This window comes from Lissotriton helveticus, chromosome 6, assembly GCF_964261635.1.
Source record: "Lissotriton helveticus chromosome 6, aLisHel1.1, whole genome shotgun sequence".
In the NCBI taxonomy this organism is placed as follows: domain Eukaryota; kingdom Metazoa; phylum Chordata; class Amphibia; order Caudata; family Salamandridae; genus Lissotriton; species Lissotriton helveticus.
The window spans coordinates 1,506,956,302-1,506,977,805 of NC_136067.1; positions in this window are offsets into that span (position 1 = coordinate 1,506,956,302).

Consider the following 21,504-nt stretch of genomic DNA (forward strand, 5'->3'; position numbering starts at 1 on the left):
GCTTTTGACCCGAAAATGAAAAAACTAGAAGATCTAGAATACGAATATGAATATCCTCTGTCAATTGAAATTCTGGCTCTCGAACAATACACCTGTGTAATCTACATGGACAGATTTGCACAACACTACGATGTGGATAAAAATCCTACAATGCAGCGTGCGCGATTGTTAAAGGTCGCTGGCGCTTTGGTAAATTCAGACCGATAATCATCAAAACTAAATCACTCAGAAACTGTACAGCTCAGTGAGCTGAAATAAGATCTTTAAAGGTGGCGCTTGAAAATGCTGATCGCGAATTCCCCACACTAATGGTGTGCGATTCGCATTACTGCGTCAAGTCTTATAATAATGACATGCAGACATGGATCAAAAACAGATACAAAGATGACACAGGTGCCACAATAAAGCATAAAAAGCTTTGGGAACAAGTAGTTCTTTTACAGAAAGAACTAGAAAAGACTCACGTGATACATACACTCAGTCATCAGCGTGATGGCGTTCACGTTGCAGGGAATTCATTGGCTAACAGAGCCACAGCGGCAGCGGTTCAACCGGCTTCCGTAGCCAGAAAAAAGCGTTCTAAAAAACACATAGACAGAGAAACCATGCTGGCGGTAAAAGCCTCATTAAAAGGCGACTATGCAGCATTACCTCTCGACTATCCACTCAATAATACATACATAATTGATGCATACACTGTTCCTTTTGCTCAAATCCCTCGAGTGGGGGATAGAGTAATTCCAAACACGAACCGGAGGGCTTACTTGATTCAAGAAGCACACATGGGACAGGGTCTAAGGCACCAAGAGATTGTGAGATCTTTAAAAGAATTACAATCAGAATACTGGTGGCCGAGGATGAGTCTGCAAAATTACAAATTTGCAAAGGATTGTCCAGACTGCAACAGAGATCGCAGTTGTGAACCGGACCAGACTACTGCCAGGACTCCTTTATTAGAAAGCATCAGGCTATCTATAAGCAGAAATCCAGCCGGAGAAATGCGTTCCCATAAATATTAAGACTAGATTCACTTAAAATGTAGACCCCAGAGCTCGGCTGACGCCAGAACTGTTATAAAATATTTGCGAGTCATTATCGGCACATATGCAATTGGCATGCTACATTCTGACCAGGGTCCTGCGTTTAGCTCTCGAGCTTACAAAGAGGCCATGACCAGCATGGGCATTGCATTGCGGTACTCTTCTCCCTTCCATCCTGAAGGTAATGCGGTAGTGGAAAGAAAAAACCGTGACATAAAGCAATCTATAATGGCGAGGGTATTAGGTTCGGGTGATGGGTGGGTCAAACATTTAACAAGTGTCCAACGTAGTCTTAACAATCTGCCAAGAAATTCTCTAAAAGGTATCACTCCATACAAAATATTGTTCGGCACTAGAATGCACATCCAGGACTTAGATTGTCAGACTTCAGTGGTAGAAGAAAAAGCCTTTGATATCAAAGACCGTTTGGCTGTTTTACAGGACTTAAATGAAACAAGAAGAAGTCTGAGTAATATAAAGTTAAAGCCAACAGCCACTGAAGAGAAACCACCTGTCCCAGCAAGACCTGTCTGGATTCCAAAGATTGGGGATCTAGTCAGAGAGAAGATCGCGGTGAAGAAGGAATTTGGGCCTTCTTACAGAAAAGCAGTACCTGTCTTAGCTATCAGCGGAACAAGATCAGTAGTACTACTGCCCCTTGCTGGTAATAAAGAGAGAGTATCCATCGACCTGGTAAAACCACAATCATGTGGCCAATAATAAGTAGTAGTTCACCAGAATGGGGTCGCACACTGCTAATACACCAGCGGGATCGCCCCTAAGGACCATGGTAATTGTAGTACCGTTCTCTGCGATGCATTTCTTTCGAATTCTCGCGTATCTTCAAATCTTCGCCATCCCTGTACACGTGTTTCGGGGTATTTACCCCTCATCAGCAGGGATTAGGCTATCTTCTTATCTTCTGGGGTTGCTGCGTGCTGCCAAATATTACCAGGTATAGTACCACACAAAGGCGCGCAGGTGCGGGGTCCCGAGCTCGTCAGCTCAAACTCCAAGGAGCATACACATTCACCAGAATGGGGTCGCACACTGCTAATACACCAGCGGGATCGCCCCTAAGGACCATGGTAATTGTAGTACCGTTCTCTGCGATGCATTTCTTTCGAATTCTCGCGTATCTTCAAATCTTCGCCATCCCTGTACACGTGTTTCGGGGTATTTACCCCTCATCAGCAGGGATTAGGCTATCTTCTTATCTTCTGGGGTTGCTGCGTGCTGCCAAATATTACCAGGTATAGTACCACACAAAGGCGCGCAGGTGCGGGGTCCCGAGCTCGTCAGCTCAAACTCCAAGGAGCATACACATTCACCAGAATGGGGTCGCACACTGCTAATACACCAGCGGGATCGCCCCTAAGGACCATGGTAATTGTAGTACCGTTCTCTGCGATGCATTTCTTTCGAATTCTCGCGTATCTTCAAATCTTCGCCATCCCTGTACACGTGTTTCGGGGTATTTACCCCTCATCAGCAGGGATTAGGCTATCTTCTTATCTTCTGGGGTTGCTGCGTGCTGCCAAATATTACCAGGTATAGTACCACACAAAGGCGCGCAGGTGCGGGGTCCCGAGCTCGTCAGCTCAAACTCCAAGGAGCATACACATTCACCAGAATGGGGTCGCACACTGCTAATACACCAGCGGGATCGCCCCTAAGGACCATGGTAATTGTAGTACCGTTCTCTGCGATGCATTTCTTTCGAATTCTCGCGTATCTTCAAATCTTCGCCATCCCTGTACACGTGTTTCGGGGTATTTACCCCTCATCAGCAGGGATTAGGCTATCTTCTTATCTTCTGGGGTTGCTGCGTGCTGCCAAATATTACCAGGTATAGTACCACACAAAGGCGCGCAGGTGCGGGGTCCCGAGCTCGTCAGCTCAAACTCCAAGGAGCATACACATTCACCAGAATGGGGTCGCACACTGCTAATACACCAGCGGGATCGCCCCTAAGGACCATGGTAATTGTAGTACCGTTCTCTGCGATGCATTTCTTTCGAATTCTCGCGTATCTTCAAATCTTCGCCATCCCTGTACACGTGTTTCGGGGTATTTACCCCTCATCAGCAGGGATTAGGCTATCTTCTTATCTTCTGGGGTTGCTGCGTGCTGCCAAATATTACCAGGTATAGTACCACACAAAGGCGCGCAGGTGCGGGGTCCCGAGCTCGTCAGCTCAAACTCCAAGGAGCATACACATTCACCAGAATGGGGTCGCACACTGCTAATACACCAGCGGGATCGCCCCTAAGGACCATGGTAATTGTAGTACCGTTCTCTGCGATGCATTTCTTTCGAATTCTCGCGTATCTTCAAATCTTCGCCATCCCTGTACACGTGTTTCGGGGTATTTACCCCTCATCAGCAGGGATTAGGCTATCTTCTTATCTTCTGGGGTTGCTGCGTGCTGCCAAATATTACCAGGTATAGTACCACACAAAGGCGCGCAGGTGCGGGGTCCCGAGCTCGTCAGCTCAAACTCCAAGGAGCATACACATTCACCAGAATGGGGTCGCACACTGCTAATACACCAGCGGGATCGCCCCTAAGGACCATGGTAATTGTAGTACCGTTCTCTGCGATGCATTTCTTTCGAATTCTCGCGTATCTTCAAATCTTCGCCATCCCTGTACACGTGTTTCGGGGTATTTACCCCTCATCAGCAGGGATTAGGCTATCTTCTTATCTTCTGGGGTTGCTGCGTGCTGCCAAATATTACCAGGTATAGTACCACACAAAGGCGCGCAGGTGCGGGGTCCCGAGCTCGTCAGCTCAAACTCCAAGGAGCATACACATTCACCAGAATGGGGTCGCACACTGCTAATACACCAGCGGGATCGCCCCTAAGGACCATGGTAATTGTAGTACCGTTCTCTGCGATGCATTTCTTTCGAATTCTCGCGTATCTTCAAATCTTCGCCATCCCTGTACACGTGTTTCGGGGTATTTACCCCTCATCAGCAGGGATTAGGCTATCTTCTTATCTTCTGGGGTTGCTGCGTGCTGCCAAATATTACCAGGTATAGTACCACACAAAGGCGCGCAGGTGCGGGGTCCCGAGCTCGTCAGCTCAAACTCCAAGGAGCATACACATTCACCAGAATGGGGTCGCACACTGCTAATACACCAGCGGGATCGCCCCTAAGGACCATGGTAATTGTAGTACCGTTCTCTGCGATGCATTTCTTTCGAATTCTCGCGTATCTTCAAATCTTCGCCATCCCTGTACACGTGTTTCGGGGTATTTACCCCTCATCAGCAGGGATTAGGCTATCTTCTTATCTTCTGGGGTTGCTGCGTGCTGCCAAATATTACCAGGTATAGTACCACACAAAGGCGCGCAGGTGCGGGGTCCCGAGCTCGTCAGCTCAAACTCCAAGGAGCATACACATTCACCAGAATGGGGTCGCACACTGCTAATACACCAGCGGGATCGCCCCTAAGGACCATGGTAATTGTAGTACCGTTCTCTGCGATGCATTTCTTTCGAATTCTCGCGTATCTTCAAATCTTCGCCATCCCTGTACACGTGTTTCGGGGTATTTACCCCTCATCAGCAGGGATTAGGCTATCTTCTTATCTTCTGGGGTTGCTGCGTGCTGCCAAATATTACCAGGTATAGTACCACACAAAGGCGCGCAGGTGCGGGGTCCCGAGCTCGTCAGCTCAAACTCCAAGGAGCATACACATTCACCAGAATGGGGTCGCACACTGCTAATACACCAGCGGGATCGCCCCTAAGGACCATGGTAATTGTAGTACCGTTCTCTGCGATGCATTTCTTTCGAATTCTCGCGTATCTTCAAATCTTCGCCATCCCTGTACACGTGTTTCGGGGTATTTACCCCTCATCAGCAGGGATTAGGCTATCTTCTTATCTTCTGGGGTTGCTGCGTGCTGCCAAATATTACCAGGTATAGTACCACACAAAGGCGCGCAGGTGCGGGGTCCCGAGCTCGTCAGCTCAAACTCCAAGGAGCATACACATTCACCAGAATGGGGTCGCACACTGCTAATACACCAGCGGGATCGCCCCTAAGGACCATGGTAATTGTAGTACCGTTCTCTGCGATGCATTTCTTTCGAATTCTCGCGTATCTTCAAATCTTCGCCATCCCTGTACACGTGTTTCGGGGTATTTACCCCTCATCAGCAGGGATTAGGCTATCTTCTTATCTTCTGGGGTTGCTGCGTGCTGCCAAATATTACCAGGTATAGTACCACACAAAGGCGCGCAGGTGCGGGGTCCCGAGCTCGTCAGCTCAAACTCCAAGGAGCATACACATTCACCAGAATGGGGTCGCACACTGCTAATACACCAGCGGGATCGCCCCTAAGGACCATGGTAATTGTAGTACCGTTCTCTGCGATGCATTTCTTTCGAATTCTCGCGTATCTTCAAATCTTCGCCATCCCTGTACACGTGTTTCGGGGTATTTACCCCTCATCAGCAGGGATTAGGCTATCTTCTTATCTTCTGGGGTTGCTGACACTCATCCTACACTCTGCTGATGAAGGACAAAAATCCAGAAACACCGGTGTCCAGAGTTGGCCTGCAACCATGCATCACACTTCGGAACTTTGTTAAGCGCACCCGCTTTGATAAAACAACATCTACCATGATGCTCCTGGGGTACACACGCTGTAATGGTGGAGTAGCGTGCGACCTATGAACTTTGTACGTAACTACGGCTCCCTTGAGCCTTCGAGCTGACGAGCTCAGGTTAACGCCCTACGCGCCTGGAGAGGTACCATACCTGATAACACTTTGGCAGCCTGCACAGCAACCCCTGACACTCATCCTACACTCTGCTGATGAAGGACAAAAATCCAGAAACACCGGTGTCCAGAGTTGGCCTGCAACCATGCATCACACTTCGGAACTTTGTTAAGCGCACCCGCTTTGATAAAACAACATCTACCATGATGCTCCTGGGGTACACACGCTGTAATGGTGGAGTAGCGTGCGACCTATGAACTTTGTACGTAACTACGGCTCCCTTGAGCCTTCGAGCTGACGAGCTCAGGTTAACGCCCTACGCGCCTGGAGAGGTACCATACCTGATAACACTTTGGCAGCCTGCACAGCAACCCCTGACACTCATCCTACACTCTGCTGATGAAGGACAAAAATCCAGAAACACCGGTGTCCAGAGTTGGCCTGCAACCATGCATCACACTTCGGAACTTTGTTAAGCGCACCCGCTTTGATAAAACAACATCTACCATGATGCTCCTGGGGTACACACGCTGTAATGGTGGAGTAGCGTGCGACCTATGAACTTTGTACGTAACTACGGCTCCCTTGAGCCTTCGAGCTGACGAGCTCAGGTTAACGCCCTACGCGCCTGGAGAGGTACCATACCTGATAACACTTTGGCAGCCTGCACAGCAACCCCTGACACTCATCCTACACTCTGCTGATGAAGGACAAAAATCCAGAAACACCGGTGTCCAGAGTTGGCCTGCAACCATGCATCACACTTCGGAACTTTGTCAAGCGCACCCGCTTTGATAAAACAACATCTACCATGATGCTCCTGGGGTACACACGCTGTAATGGTGGAGTAGCGTGCGACCTATGAACTTTGTACGTAACTACGGCTCCCTTGAGCCTTCGAGCTGACGAGCTCAGGTTAACGCCCTACGCGCCTGGAGAGGTACCATACCTGATAACACTTTGGCAGCCTGCACAGCAACCCCTGACACTCATCCTACACTCTGCTGATGAAGGACAAAAATCCAGAAACACCGGTGTCCAGAGTTGGCCTGCAACCATGCATCACACTTCGGAACTTTGTTAAGCGCACCCGCTTTGATAAAACAACATCTACCATGATGCTCCTGGGGTACACACGCTGTAATGGTGGAGTAGCGTGCGACCTATGAACTTTGTACGTAACTACGGCTCCCTTGAGCCTTCGAGCTGACGAGCTCAGGTTAACGCCCTACGCGCCTGGAGAGGTACCATACCTGATAACACTTTGGCAGCCTGCACAGCAACCCCTGACACTCATCCTACACTCTGCTGATGAAGGACAAAAATCCAGAAACACCGGTGTCCAGAGTTGGCCTGCAACCATGCATCACACTTCGGAACTTTGTTAAGCGCACCCGCTTTGATAAAACAACATCTACCATGATGCTCCTGGGGTACACACGCTGTAATGGTGGAGTAGCGTGCGACCTATGAACTTTGTACGTAACTACGGCTCCCTTGAGCCTTCGAGCTGACGAGCTCAGGTTAACGCCCTACGCGCCTGGAGAGGTACCATACCTGATAACACTTTGGCAGCCTGCACAGCAACCCCTGACACTCATCCTACACTCTGCTGATGAAGGACAAAAATCCAGAAACACCGGTGTCCAGAGTTGGCCTGCAACCATGCATCACACTTCGGAACTTTGTTAAGCGCACCCGCTTTGATAAAACAACATCTACCATGATGCTCCTGGGGTACACACGCTGTAATGGTGGAGTAGCGTGCGACCTATGAACTTTGTACGTAACTACGGCTCCCTTGAGCCTTCGAGCTGACGAGCTCAGGTTAACGCCCTACGCGCCTGGAGAGGTACCATACCTGATAACACTTTGGCAGCCTGCACAGCAACCCCTGACACTCATCCTACACTCTGCTGATGAAGGACAAAAATCCAGAAACACCGGTGTCCAGAGTTGGCCTGCAACCATGCATCACACTTCGGAACTTTGTTAAGCGCACCCGCTTTGATAAAACAACATCTACCATGATGCTCCTGGGGTACACACGCTGTAATGGTGGAGTAGCGTGCGACCTATGAACTTTGTACGTAACTACGGCTCCCTTGAGCCTTCGAGCTGACGAGCTCAGGTTAACGCCCTACGCGCCTGGAGAGGTACCATACCTGATAACACTTTGGCAGCCTGCACAGCAACCCCTGACACTCATCCTACACTCTGCTGATGAAGGACAAAAATCCAGAAACACCGGTGTCCAGAGTTGGCCTGCAACCATGCATCACACTTCGGAACTTTGTTAAGCGCACCCGCTTTGATAAAACAACATCTACCATGATGCTCCTGGGGTACACACGCTGTAATGGTGGAGTAGCGTGCGACCTATGAACTTTGTACGTAACTACGGCTCCCTTGAGCCTTCGAGCTGACGAGCTCAGGTTAACGCCCTACGCGCCTGGAGAGGTACCATACCTGATAACACTTTGGCAGCCTGCACAGCAACCCCTGACACTCATCCTACACTCTGCTGATGAAGGACAAAAATCCAGAAACACCGGTGTCCAGAGTTGGCCTGCAACCATGCATCACACTTCGGAACTTTGTTAAGCGCACCCGCTTTGATAAAACAACATCTACCATGATGCTCCTGGGGTACACACGCTGTAATGGTGGAGTAGCGTGCGACCTATGAACTTTGTACGTAACTACGGCTCCCTTGAGCCTTCGAGCTGACGAGCTCAGGTTAACGCCCTACGCGCCTGGAGAGGTACCATACCTGATAACACTTTGGCAGCCTGCACAGCAACCCCTGACACTCATCCTACACTCTGCTGATGAAGGACAAAAATCCAGAAACACCGGTGTCCAGAGTTGGCCTGCAACCATGCATCACACTTCGGAACTTTGTTAAGCGCACCCGCTTTGATAAAACAACATCTACCATGATGCTCCTGGGGTACACACGCTGTAATGGTGGAGTAGCGTGCGACCTATGAACTTTGTACGTAACTACGGCTCCCTTGAGCCTTCGAGCTGACGAGCTCAGGTTAACGCCCTACGCGCCTGGAGAGGTACCATACCTGATAACACTTTGGCAGCCTGCACAGCAACCCCTGACACTCATCCTACACTCTGCTGATGAAGGACAAAAATCCAGAAACACCGGTGTCCAGAGTTGGCCTGCAACCATGCATCACACTTCGGAACTTTGTTAAGCGCACCCGCTTTGATAAAACAACATCTACCATGATGCTCCTGGGGTACACACGCTGTAATGGTGGAGTAGCGTGCGACCTATGAACTTTGTACGTAACTACGGCTCCCTTGAGCCTTCGAGCTGACGAGCTCAGGTTAACGCCCTACGCGCCTGGAGAGGTACCATACCTGATAACACTTTGGCAGCCTGCACAGCAACCCCTGACACTCATCCTACACTCTGCTGATGAAGGACAAAAATCCAGAAACACCGGTGTCCAGAGTTGGCCTGCAACCATGCATCACACTTCGGAACTTTGTTAAGCGCACCCGCTTTGATAAAACAACATCTACCATGATGCTCCTGGGGTACACACGCTGTAATGGTGGAGTAGCGTGCGACCTATGAACTTTGTACGTAACTACGGCTCCCTTGAGCCTTCGAGCTGACGAGCTCAGGTTAACGCCCTACGCGCCTGGAGAGGTACCATACCTGATAACACTTTGGCAGCCTGCACAGCAACCCCTGACACTCATCCTACACTCTGCTGATGAAGGACAAAAATCCAGAAACACCGGTGTCCAGAGTTGGCCTGCAACCATGCATCACACTTCGGAACTTTGTTAAGCGCACCCGCTTTGATAAAACAACATCTACCATGATGCTCCTGGGGTACACACGCTGTAATGGTGGAGTAGCGTGCGACCTATGAACTTTGTACGTAACTACGGCTCCCTTGAGCCTTCGAGCTGACGAGCTCAGGTTAACGCCCTACGCGCCTGGAGAGGTACCATACCTGATAACACTTTGGCAGCCTGCACAGCAACCCCTGACACTCATCCTACACTCTGCTGATGAAGGACAAAAATCCAGAAACACCGGTGTCCAGAGTTGGCCTGCAACCATGCATCACACTTCGGAACTTTGTTAAGCGCACCCGCTTTGATAAAACAACATCTACCATGATGCTCCTGGGGTACACACGCTGTAATGGTGGAGTAGCGTGCGACCTATGAACTTTGTACGTAACTACGGCTCCCTTGAGCCTTCGAGCTGACGAGCTCAGGTTAACGCCCTACGCGCCTGGAGAGGTACCATACCTGATAACACTTTGGCAGCCTGCACAGCAACCCCTGACACTCATCCTACACTCTGCTGATGAAGGACAAAAATCCAGAAACACCGGTGTCCAGAGTTGGCCTGCAACCATGCATCACACTTCGGAACTTTGTTAAGCGCACCCGCTTTGATAAAACAACATCTACCATGATGCTCCTGGGGTACACACGCTGTAATGGTGGAGTAGCGTGCGACCTATGAACTTTGTACGTAACTACGGCTCCCTTGAGCCTTCGAGCTGACGAGCTCAGGTTAACGCCCTACGCGCCTGGAGAGGTACCATACCTGATAACACTTTGGCAGCCTGCACAGCAACCCCTGACACTCATCCTACACTCTGCTGATGAAGGACAAAAATCCAGAAACACCGGTGTCCAGAGTTGGCCTGCAACCATGCATCACACTTCGGAACTTTGTTAAGCGCACCCGCTTTGATAAAACAACATCTACCATGATGCTCCTGGGGTACACACGCTGTAATGGTGGAGTAGCGTGCGACCTATGAACTTTGTACGTAACTACGGCTCCCTTGAGCCTTCGAGCTGACGAGCTCAGGTTAACGCCCTACGCGCCTGGAGAGGTACCATACCTGATAACACTTTGGCAGCCTGCACAGCAACCCCTGACACTCATCCTACACTCTGCTGATGAAGGACAAAAATCCAGAAACACCGGTGTCCAGAGTTGGCCTGCAACCATGCATCACACTTCGGAACTTTGTTAAGCGCACCCGCTTTGATAAAACAACATCTACCATGATGCTCCTGGGGTACACACGCTGTAATGGTGGAGTAGCGTGCGACCTATGAACTTTGTACGTAACTACGGCTCCCTTGAACCTTCGAGCTGACGAGCTCAGGTTAACGCCCTACGCGCCTGGAGAGGTACCATACCTGATAACACTTTGGCAGCCTGCACAGCAACCCCTGACACTCATCCTACACTCTGCTGATGAAGGACAAAAATCCAGAAACACCGGTGTCCAGAGTTGGCCTGCAACCATGCATCACACTTCGGAACTTTGTTAAGCGCACCCGCTTTGATAAAACAACATCTACCATGATGCTCCTGGGGTACACACGCTGTAATGGTGGAGTAGCGTGCGACCTATGAACTTTGTAAATAATAAGTAGTAGGCCCAGTGGACTCCCAAGAAGTAGCAGAAGACCAAATCTTGCTACAATCCAAGAGGTTGAAACTGAGAGACTAATCACTTTTGATAAACCTGCAGTGAATACAAAAGGACTATGCAACAAAGCCATGGAACTTGTGCCTTTTGAAACCCAAATAGAAACAGTTCGTCAAGAAACACCTGTCTACAATGATGTAGCATCAGACTATACTAATGTCCCAAAGAAAGATCCAAAGACTAAAGAAAATCCGGAAGCAATTCTAACAATTGCCAGAACTACATCTGGCTACTTCATCAATTTCGATGACTTTTCTGATGATCCAAGTAAACATGAAGAAAGGCCAGCAACAAAAACTTTCATAGACAAAGTAACTGAACTCTTTCATCAACTCAAAGAAACATATCTGATTTCTCCATGGATTGAATTTTGGATTGTGTTAGGTGTACTTTTCCTCCTGCTTTGGCTCATCATGGTTTTATGTTAGGGTAGATTTATTGATGGAAAATATAGTACAATGGACACTGCAAGTCAGAACATCAACTTGGTCCTAAAGCCTCACACATCATCTCACATCGAGGAAAGAGAACTGTCATCAGTGAACATCACAGCCAATCCAATACCCTGTGGGGTAGCATGGGACAAAACGGATTATGAAATGTATGGCCCGATTGAGCTCTTGAAATATCTACACCAATTCAAGGTTTCATTAAGTGACTTTGTAAAACCAAGTACTTTCTCTGATGATTGGGACTTTGAAAATATTAATAATATGATGTCGGATTTAGTAATGTCAGCTAAATTCACAGAACATGATTATTTGCAGGGTTCATCAAACTATGAAGTTATACTGTTATAATCACTATGGTCATCACTATTTGCATAAATCAGCTCAACCTAGAAATGTTTTTAATTATAACCAATGGGAACATTGTGCAATACCGCCTAAAGGCAGCTCGAAAACATTTTATGAGAAATTCCCATACTTCTCTGGGTTTAACACAACTGATCCAGGAACGTTTTATTTCAAAATGTTAAATAAGACAGGAATGAAAAAAATGTTGACAAATACTAAATTGATTTATTCTGAAACATTTTATGAAAAAATGTCTACATTTGGTTTTGAATTTTGGAAAAACAACATTGAAACAAAAACCATCTGGGGTACAAAAGACTGGCAGGTACAAGGTCTAGAAGCATTATTTAGAGCCTGCATGATCCCAGAACAGATAATACTCCTGAATGACACCATTCAACAAACAACCTGTCTTGGTCTAGCCAAGATAAAAGACTTAAATAAACCGTCTATTCCGAAGCCCATACCTGATAGTAATAGCACTACAGATGTGGAGATAGACGTATCCCATATTTTACACCAAAACAGAACAAATCCTGATTGGAAAAAATGGTTTATCTGGCCCACAGACACAAATAACTGTCAAGATAGATTCCTGAACAAAACACAGGGGTTAAAACTGAACAGGCCAGACCCAAGATGTTCCCAGAGACAACATCCAGGGATAGTTACAACATACAGTGTAGGGAAACTATGCCTCGAATGCCTACATAAATCCACACTGCCTGAAATTAAGCAACACTTGACTTTACTTAAACACGGTGCTGACTTGCGTGATTTCATACTGGGACTACGCCAACAGCGCCAAAAACAGTTCATATACACCGGTATATACGCTGCTTACAACGAGGCTTGGAAAGTAATGCAAATTGAAACTGCAGAAAAAAATACTAGAAATTGATCGTATTAATTTGGAAAAATCACTTTCTGTAGTGGACAATGGGTTAACGACTCTGTCCTCCAGAATATATTCACTGGCCAGCATTGTATCATCTGCCATTGATATAATAGAGCAGAACTTGTTAATGTTACAACATGATCAGTCCCAATTATGTTCTATTGTACAGCTAGGCTGGACGTTGCAAACTCTGAGTTCAACCTACGTGCCATGGCGTTTAATCAACACAACGTCATTATTCTCTATCTTTAACCTTACTGATAAACAAATCAGTTTGGCATAAAAAAAGGAGCAGACTATACGATTCTGAGCATTGAAAAACTTGAGAGATTACCATTGACAAAGTCAGAGAGACCTGTCATTGAATGGATAATACATGGAATGATTACAATCCCAATAACAACTTTCCAGTTTAAGTATTGCCAAAAATATATACCAGCAGGCCTGTATGAAAGGTTTGGTAAAGGATACATCAAGTCAACAAGGAATTTACCTTATACACACAAATGTTATAGTGAAGGGAAAAAAGAGGTATTTCTTAGTGGTAACAATTGTAAAAAATCACTAAGCTGTACACTTCTGTGTCAACGTATTAACTTGCATGGAGCCTGCAAGGGTTCATCAAATAACCTTTCATGTCACCTGCATGGCACTCCTGCAACACAGATAGTGCCTTTTTTCAGACAGCTTTCCAACGGCAGTTATGTTCTAATAAGTGACCACAGCTGTTGTGGCATGGTGCCAGGAAAAGCCTATCTCGTGAGCGTTACTTCCATGGTCACTTGCTGTATGCAAGTATTGTATCCAAGCAGCAATCCAGACATGGAGGCGGCAATTTGGCCTTCTTTGAATATCTCTTCTATTCGAATTGATACTTTAAGCAGAATGAAGTCAATTATTTTACAGACAACTGTGCCTTTAACCTCGTCCGAAAAGGGATTGCTTCTTACCTGTGCTTCGAAGTCTGCTATGCGGAGAAGAATGCATGTTGGACGTCTGTCTTACACTACCATCAGCAGTACCTATGGATATCGATACTTTGCTTGGTTCGGTAACGGCTCATGCAACGTGTTGTCCCCAGCGGCTACCTATTTTGATGACAGCATTCGTTAAGACCTCACCATTACGATTAGGTGGCGGTGAAGTACGAGATGAATGCAGCACCACACAGGTACAACCTTCTGTGAGCATTGCTGATCCCGACATCGAAGATGGCAATGATTCTCATATATGCACTATTTCAGCTTTTTCGAACTTGGTCGAACTTTCACCTGATGTTGTAGACCAATTTTTCGCAACCCTGTCTGATATGATGTTCTCCCCTAACAACGAGAATAACTTTTAAAACAACGAGCACACAGCGTTCCCTGAACTCTGAATTCGGCCTTCAGTTTTTTTTTGATAAACGAAAGTACTGAAAACAATTGGAACTATTTTTTCCCCTGAAAGCGAAATTATTTTTTTCCACGTCCAAAATATTTACCTTTTTTTTGGCACATGGTACTCTGCTTAAAGTAGAACTATTCTTAGAGAACAGAGCTTCTATTTTCAGAGACACTAGAGACAATATTTTACCTCAGCCTCTAGCACATGTACAGTATTTTGAAAATATGTGATGAAATGGTCTCAACCTTCTTTTCTGTATTCAGAACTATTTCATAAATGTAATTTTCGCAATTCATTCAGCCGATATTTATATATGCATTTTCTGAATGATATCACTGCTTGAAAAACGTACAGTACCAATACTCATTTTCGTGTATATACCATACACCATTTCAAATGCAATTGATGTATTTTGGGGTGGGTTGGAAAACACACATGCATCGTTATATGTTTAGTATTGCTTAGTATTTAGTAATGATGGACATTAATACGTGGAGTGGGTGTTGTGAATCTATCTAGGACCCTAATCAAGATATCCCAGATTCATGCCCTTATATGGTTATAACAAAACATATCCTAATAAAGACATAGGAATCATGTCCAAATCTAGTCATAGCCCATGCAGTCCAAATACGGCAAGGCTACTTCAATAGGCTCCTAGAAAGTACAACGCGTTCTTTAAACAAACCAAGCCTCCAGCAGCCCGGGAACTCCCCGTGCTTTTGTTTTGATTTGCACAAGAACTCCTGAAGTCCAGAAAGAACTGTTAGTTCTTAGTGACGTCTTATGTCCAACCTTACGTCAAACCCGGCACCTTCCATGTATAAATATGCCAATGTTGCCTTAAGCAAACACACGGTGGTTTAGAGCAGAGCGGCTATCTACTTGCCCGTCGCCCAGCTGATGCGAGTGCCGAAGGAAGCCGACCCTCCCAATTGACGCACTGAGAGAGACGCTGTCTTTTCTCCTGCCGAGAAATACCAGCTCCGGTGTTTCCAGTCACTCTTGCGGGTTGCTGGGAGATCGAGTCCTGAGAGAGAGATACAAGAGCTCCTACATTCTATTACCAAGGTACGGAGCTGACTAAATCCTTAAGAGAATTCTTGATTCAGTTTCTTGGCAAAAAACCAACTTAACTTAAACTGCAACTTACTTACTCCTTCCCACGTATTAGGCTTAGGTCAGGTACATCGGGGTAGGCGTATATTAGAAGCACCAGTTGAGTACGTTAGTCAATGTTTTTATGTACGTATATATTTTATCCATTTTAAAGTATCATATGGCTAAGAAACCAGATCAATGCTTTTACAGTATTATTTCATATTACTACTTTTACTGTACGCACTTTACTTCATGATAAGTATTGCAATTTTAGCAACTCACTTCTCTTGCATGAAAAAGAAGACTGCTCAATAAATAACACCTTTTATTAAAAACGCCCGTCTCTCTATTTCTCTGCACTCTGGTGAAACTAAGTATGCACGATTGACTGAGTGAAATAACTGTCTATTGTTTTCACACGACTCTAGAGATATACTCTTTATTCTGAGGGAGCAAAATTGTCATGTTTATGCGGTTGTCAGAAACCAAAACCTTCTTGTCTAAATCAGGAAGGTTAACTCCTTCTTGAACATTCGAGAAAGTTTCTAGTGACCTCTGAGCTAGCTGGCAAAACTAATTAGGTCTAATATAGTCAGTAGAGACCTAGATGACCTCAGTCCTACGTCTACACTGCTGTTTATATTATTCCAATGCGCAGAGCCTATTGGGAATATAGGAACTACACTACAAACTTTTGTTGCATTCCCCTATTTTAAGCCTGGTGGAAAGGTGAAAATTTCAAGACAATGCTGGTATATTTTTCCTTTTGTGCAGGTTCAGGAACAAATTCTTGCTCTGATGAGTTCTCTGAATCAGAGGATGATGGTGGATTAGCGGCCATAGTATCTTTAAATGAATGTCTTCTCCAAAAAAGAAAGCGCAGCAGATATTCTCAGGAGGTCTTTCCCTCAGAAAAGTTCTAATAAGAGTGATTGAAATGGGTGGGGTCCTTTAATAGTTTCAATAGGAAGTGTAATGAACCAATCAAATCTCTGTTTTTAAAGTCACGTGGGGTGCGCGTAGGATGCGCGTAGGATGTGCACACTCAAAACGCAGCCTGCCTGCATCGTGCTCGCGTCCAGCACGACTTCACGAAATTGTATTAAAAAGTTTTTGTACTTTTTAAGAAAGGTAAAGTATATTATTTTTATAATAACCTCAGATTATCTCTTGTCTTAATATTTATATTAAATATATATAAATACTTTTTAGAACATTAAACAAATCGTGGAAGCAGCTCACCCACCACATCTGATATGCATATGACGTGACGTGCTACCGCTCGTCCGTCATGTCACGTTATACGTACATGTCGCGTATGCGCCAGGCGTCGCGCACAGGTCGCATTGCAACCGCACTCTACGTGGATCCTACACAACGACTGTAAAATGGCGGACACGTTTTGCGCAGTAAATGAGCAGGGTGTTCGTACGGTACGCAACTCCAAAATAAATAAATAAATAATTTAAGTATATTATGAACAATATATAATATTGAAAAAAAAAAATTTCATGTAAAAAATTGTAATTAAAAAAATGTTTAATGTAATTTAAAAAATAACATCTAAAAATTAAAAGATTCAAAAAATATAGTTAGAATATATAAAAAACAATAAATACATTTAAAAATTATGATTTAAAATATCTTTCAAATTCACTATAAAAAACATAGGTTTTGCATATGTTATAGTTACAAATTAGCATTCACAAAACCTTTGAAAATCACTGAAAAAACCATAGGTTTCAGACAAGTTATAGTTAGTAATTAGCATTTAAAAAACCATAGGTTTGAGGGGTGTTATAGTTAGCTGGACATTTCACTCGTATACATTCGTCATCAGTGATGTCATTTGAGATGTCATCAGTGGTATCACTGACCATGTCATGAATGATGTAATATGTGACATTATGAACAGTGGATTGCGGGCGTGCGAGTTATACTTAGTACAACTAACTATAACGGAGGAATTTTAATGGTTTTATATGAGTGAAATGTCCAGCTAACTATAACATGTGTCAAACCTACGGTTTTTTCAGTGAATTTCAAAGGTTTTGTAACTGCTACTTCCTAACTATAACGTGTGTAAAACCTATGTTTTTTTCAGTGAATTTCAAAGGTTTTATAAATACTAATTCCTAACTATAACGTGTGTAAAACCTACGGTTTTGTCAGTGAAAATATATATATATATATATATATATATATATATATATATATATATATATATATATATATATATATATATATATATATATATATATATATATATATATATATATATATATATATATCCGAATCTCCCTGAAACTTTCAAGATAGGAGCGGACCAGAGAGCCCCACAAGTTTTTCTCACTGGCGGTCGCCTGTAGGTAGTTATAGTTAGAATCTAGTTACATAGGAAAATTGCAACACTCTAATCCCAATAACTTTGGCGCTGGTTGACGAATCTTCACGAAATTTTCAAAACTCGTGGGGCGCTCTGGTCCACTCCTATCTTGGAAGTTTTTGAGAGATTCAGCATGCGGGCCGAGAAAAAAGGGGGGTCCAAAAACATGTTTTGCCCATGCATTTTTCTATAGTAAACTTTAGCCCCCGCTACAGCCCGAACTGCTGAACTGCATTACATCAAATTTGGCAAAAACGTAGCCCTTGGTTCAGAAAGAACTCTTTTTGTTAAATGGTATAATTCCGTTCAGTAGTTGAGAAAATCAAATAAAAAAAAAAATCGATATCTATGGCCGCGGTGGATCCGCAGACCCTCCCGACCAAGAGCTGTATTCTAATTTGCTGTCAACACTCTAAACCAGGAAGTGTTGGCAGCCATTTTGTGCCTCAGTAGAACCGAGGCACAAGAACACATTAAATGAAATGTGAAAAACAAGAAAAGGAGGCAAGGTAGAAACACCCTGACCCCCTAGGCCTGCTTAGGGGGTCCCACAAGGACCCCCAGGGCCAAACACTTATATTTTTTTAAATCGCAGCATGCGCAGAGGATTTGCGAATCCGGCCGTGGGAAAAGAAAATGAAGCGCATGCTTTGTAATAAATTAGCCCCCGGGGCAATGTTTATAATGAATGGTGGGCCAAAAGGGCCCCCCCAGGCCCGGGGACCACCATCCCCAGGGCTTCTGTATTAAATGAGTGGGGGGCTCAAAGGCCCCCCGCAGACCCGGCGACCGCCATCCCCGGGAGCTTGTTTTAAAAAATAAACAAACCTGTGTGTGGGGTTCAAGCCCCCTCACATGCCCTGGGGACCACCACCTCCCCATGCTACTAAGTATGCTAATTGGGGGAGCCGTTATGGACTCCAACCCCGGGGCCCACCACCGGCCCCGGGGCTTTGATAATGTTGGGAGGGGGCCCCCTGTTGGAGCCCTGTGATGGCCCTGGGGACCGCCACCCCCCAGGGCCAGCTCTTGCAGTGTCCCAGGGTGCCCACCCCCAGGAAACTGCTGTTTGCTATGGCGGCTCCCGCCCGCCATAGCAAACTCTGCTTTGGTATTTGAAGAGAGAGCAGTAAACCTGCTCTCTCTTCCAAATACCAAAGCAGATTGCTTTTCCACACGGGGAGCTACCCGTGTGGAAAAGCAATGCTGCAGGAGGCAAGGAGCCGGCGGGACCGTAGGGGGATTCGGGACCCCTCCATGGTCCCCAACGGAGAGTGCCAGCCCCGGGGGATGGAGTCCCTGGGGCCACAAGTGGCCCAGGAGGGTGCCACACAGCCCCCTCCAATAATTAATTTAAATAAAAATAATAAATGGCCATGCCCCGGGGTTGGAGTTGCTGGGGCCAATTATGTCCTTGGAGGGGGGGGCACCCAGCCCCTTCCAATTCTAAAAATAAATAAAATAAAATAGGGGTCAGGCCCTGGGGGTTGAGGCCAATAAATTAGGAAAAGAAGGGGCACCACACAGCCCCCCTTCATAAAAAATAATTTTAAAAATACCGGCATCGGCCCTGCCCCCTCCCTGCAGCACTCTGCAAACGTGCCCCCTGGTTCGTTTGCAGATGGGGATCTAATTCCCCTTGAATACTGGGAGTCCCTGGGGGGCAACTAGCCAACCAGGAACCTCCAGTATGCGCCAGGGAGCTATGTTGGAGAGAGGCGTTTTGAGGCTACTCCCCTTCTTACACCTCTCTGCAACGCAGCTCTGTGGCACTTACTGGAGGTACCTGGTGGGCTAGTTGGCACCAGGGACCCTCAGGATTGAAGTGGAATTAATTCCCCAACTTCAAAGGCGCCACTGGGGTGTGTTTGCAGACATGTCATCTCAGGCCCCGCCCCTTCCTTCACCATTGTGCAAAGGCCCCCACTGGCGAGTTGTCAGTTGGGGAATTAATTCCCCTTCAATACTGAAGGTCCCTGAGGGTCAACTAACCCACCACGTACCTCCAGTATGTGCCAGGGAGCTGCGTTGCAGAGAGGTGTTCAGGGGTCACACCCCTTTTTACACCTCGCTGCAACACAGCTCTGTGATGCCTACTAGAGGTACCTAGTGGGATAGTTTGACCCTAGGGACCCTAAGGATTCAAGGGGACTTAATCTCCCAACTTAAAACGGCCACAGAGAGCATTTACACAGTGGTGAACGGAGGGGACGGGGTCTGAGGTGACGTGTGCAAATACACCCTGTGGTGTGTTTTAAGTTGGGGAAATAATTCCCCTTCAATCCTGAGGGCTCCTGGGGGTCAACTAGCCCACCAGGTGCTTCCAGTAGGTGCCCCTGCGCTGCATTGCAGAGAGGTGGTCCAAGCCGTGCCCCTTTTTACACCTCTCTGCATTGAATTTCTGTGGTGCTTACTGGAGGTACCTAGTGGGCTAGTTGGACCCTAGGGACCCTCTGGATTCAAGAAGAGTTAATATCCCAAATTAAAATGGCTACAGGGCAGGATTACACAGTGGTGAAGGGAGATGATGGGCCTGACGTGACGTGTGCAAACACGCCCTGTGGCGCGTTTTAAGTTGTGGAAATAATTCCCCTTCAATCCTGAGGGCCCCTGGGGGCCAACTAGCCCACCAGGTGCTTCCAGTAAGTTCCACTTCGCTGCGTTGCAGAGAGGGGATCCAGGCTGTGCCCCTTTTACACCTCTCTGCAACACAGCTCTGTGGCGCTTACTGTAGGTACCTAGTGGGCTAGTTGGACCCTAGGGACCCTCAGGATTCAAGGGGACTTATTCTCCCAAATTAAAATGGCTACAGGGCGCGTTTACACAGTGGTGAAGGGAGGGGATGGGTCCTGAGGTGACGTGTGCAAACACACCCTGTGGCACGTTTTAAGTTGGGGAAATAATTTTCCTTCAATCCTGAGGGCCCCTGGGCGCCAACTAGCCCCCAGGTGCTTCTAGTTAGCGCCATTGTGCTGCGTTGCATAGAGGTGGTCCCGGCCGTGCCCCTTTTTACACCTCTCTGCAACCCAGCTCTGTGGCGCTAACTGGAGATACCTAGTGGGCTAGTTGGGCCCAAGGGACATTCAGGATTCAAGGGGACTTTATCCCCCAAATTAAAACGGCCACAGGGCGTGTTTGCACACATGTCACCTCAGGCCCCCCATCCCTTAACCAGTGTGCAAACACACCCTGTGGTGCGTTTTAAGAGTTAGTTTTTACCACCCTGCCCTATTATGTACTAGGGTCTTACAGAGGAGGCCATGGTAGTCAAAGGGGTACCCCAACGCATAGTGTTTCCTAGTGTATGTAGGTGTTTTCACTGTATTCAAAGTGTCTTTTATCATAGCACTGGCTCAAGAACTGGTTAGTCAGAGTGAGTTACCACCAGTACCCATCTGAAAAAGTTGAGGGTACAGGATGATTTTGCAACAAGGCCTCTTTCTGCTCCTCTGTTTGTTCTTTCTGCACGTCTTCCTGCCCTTTTCTTCGTCTTTGAGGACTTCTGTTGCTTCTTTCTGCATTTCTTTTTTTCTTATGGTGCATTTTTTCTTCTTTCTTCACAAGTCCTACCTCTGTAGGCATAGTTGAAAAACTAGCATTTAAAAAACCTTTGAAATTCACTTAAAAAACCATAGGTTTCAGTCACATTATAGT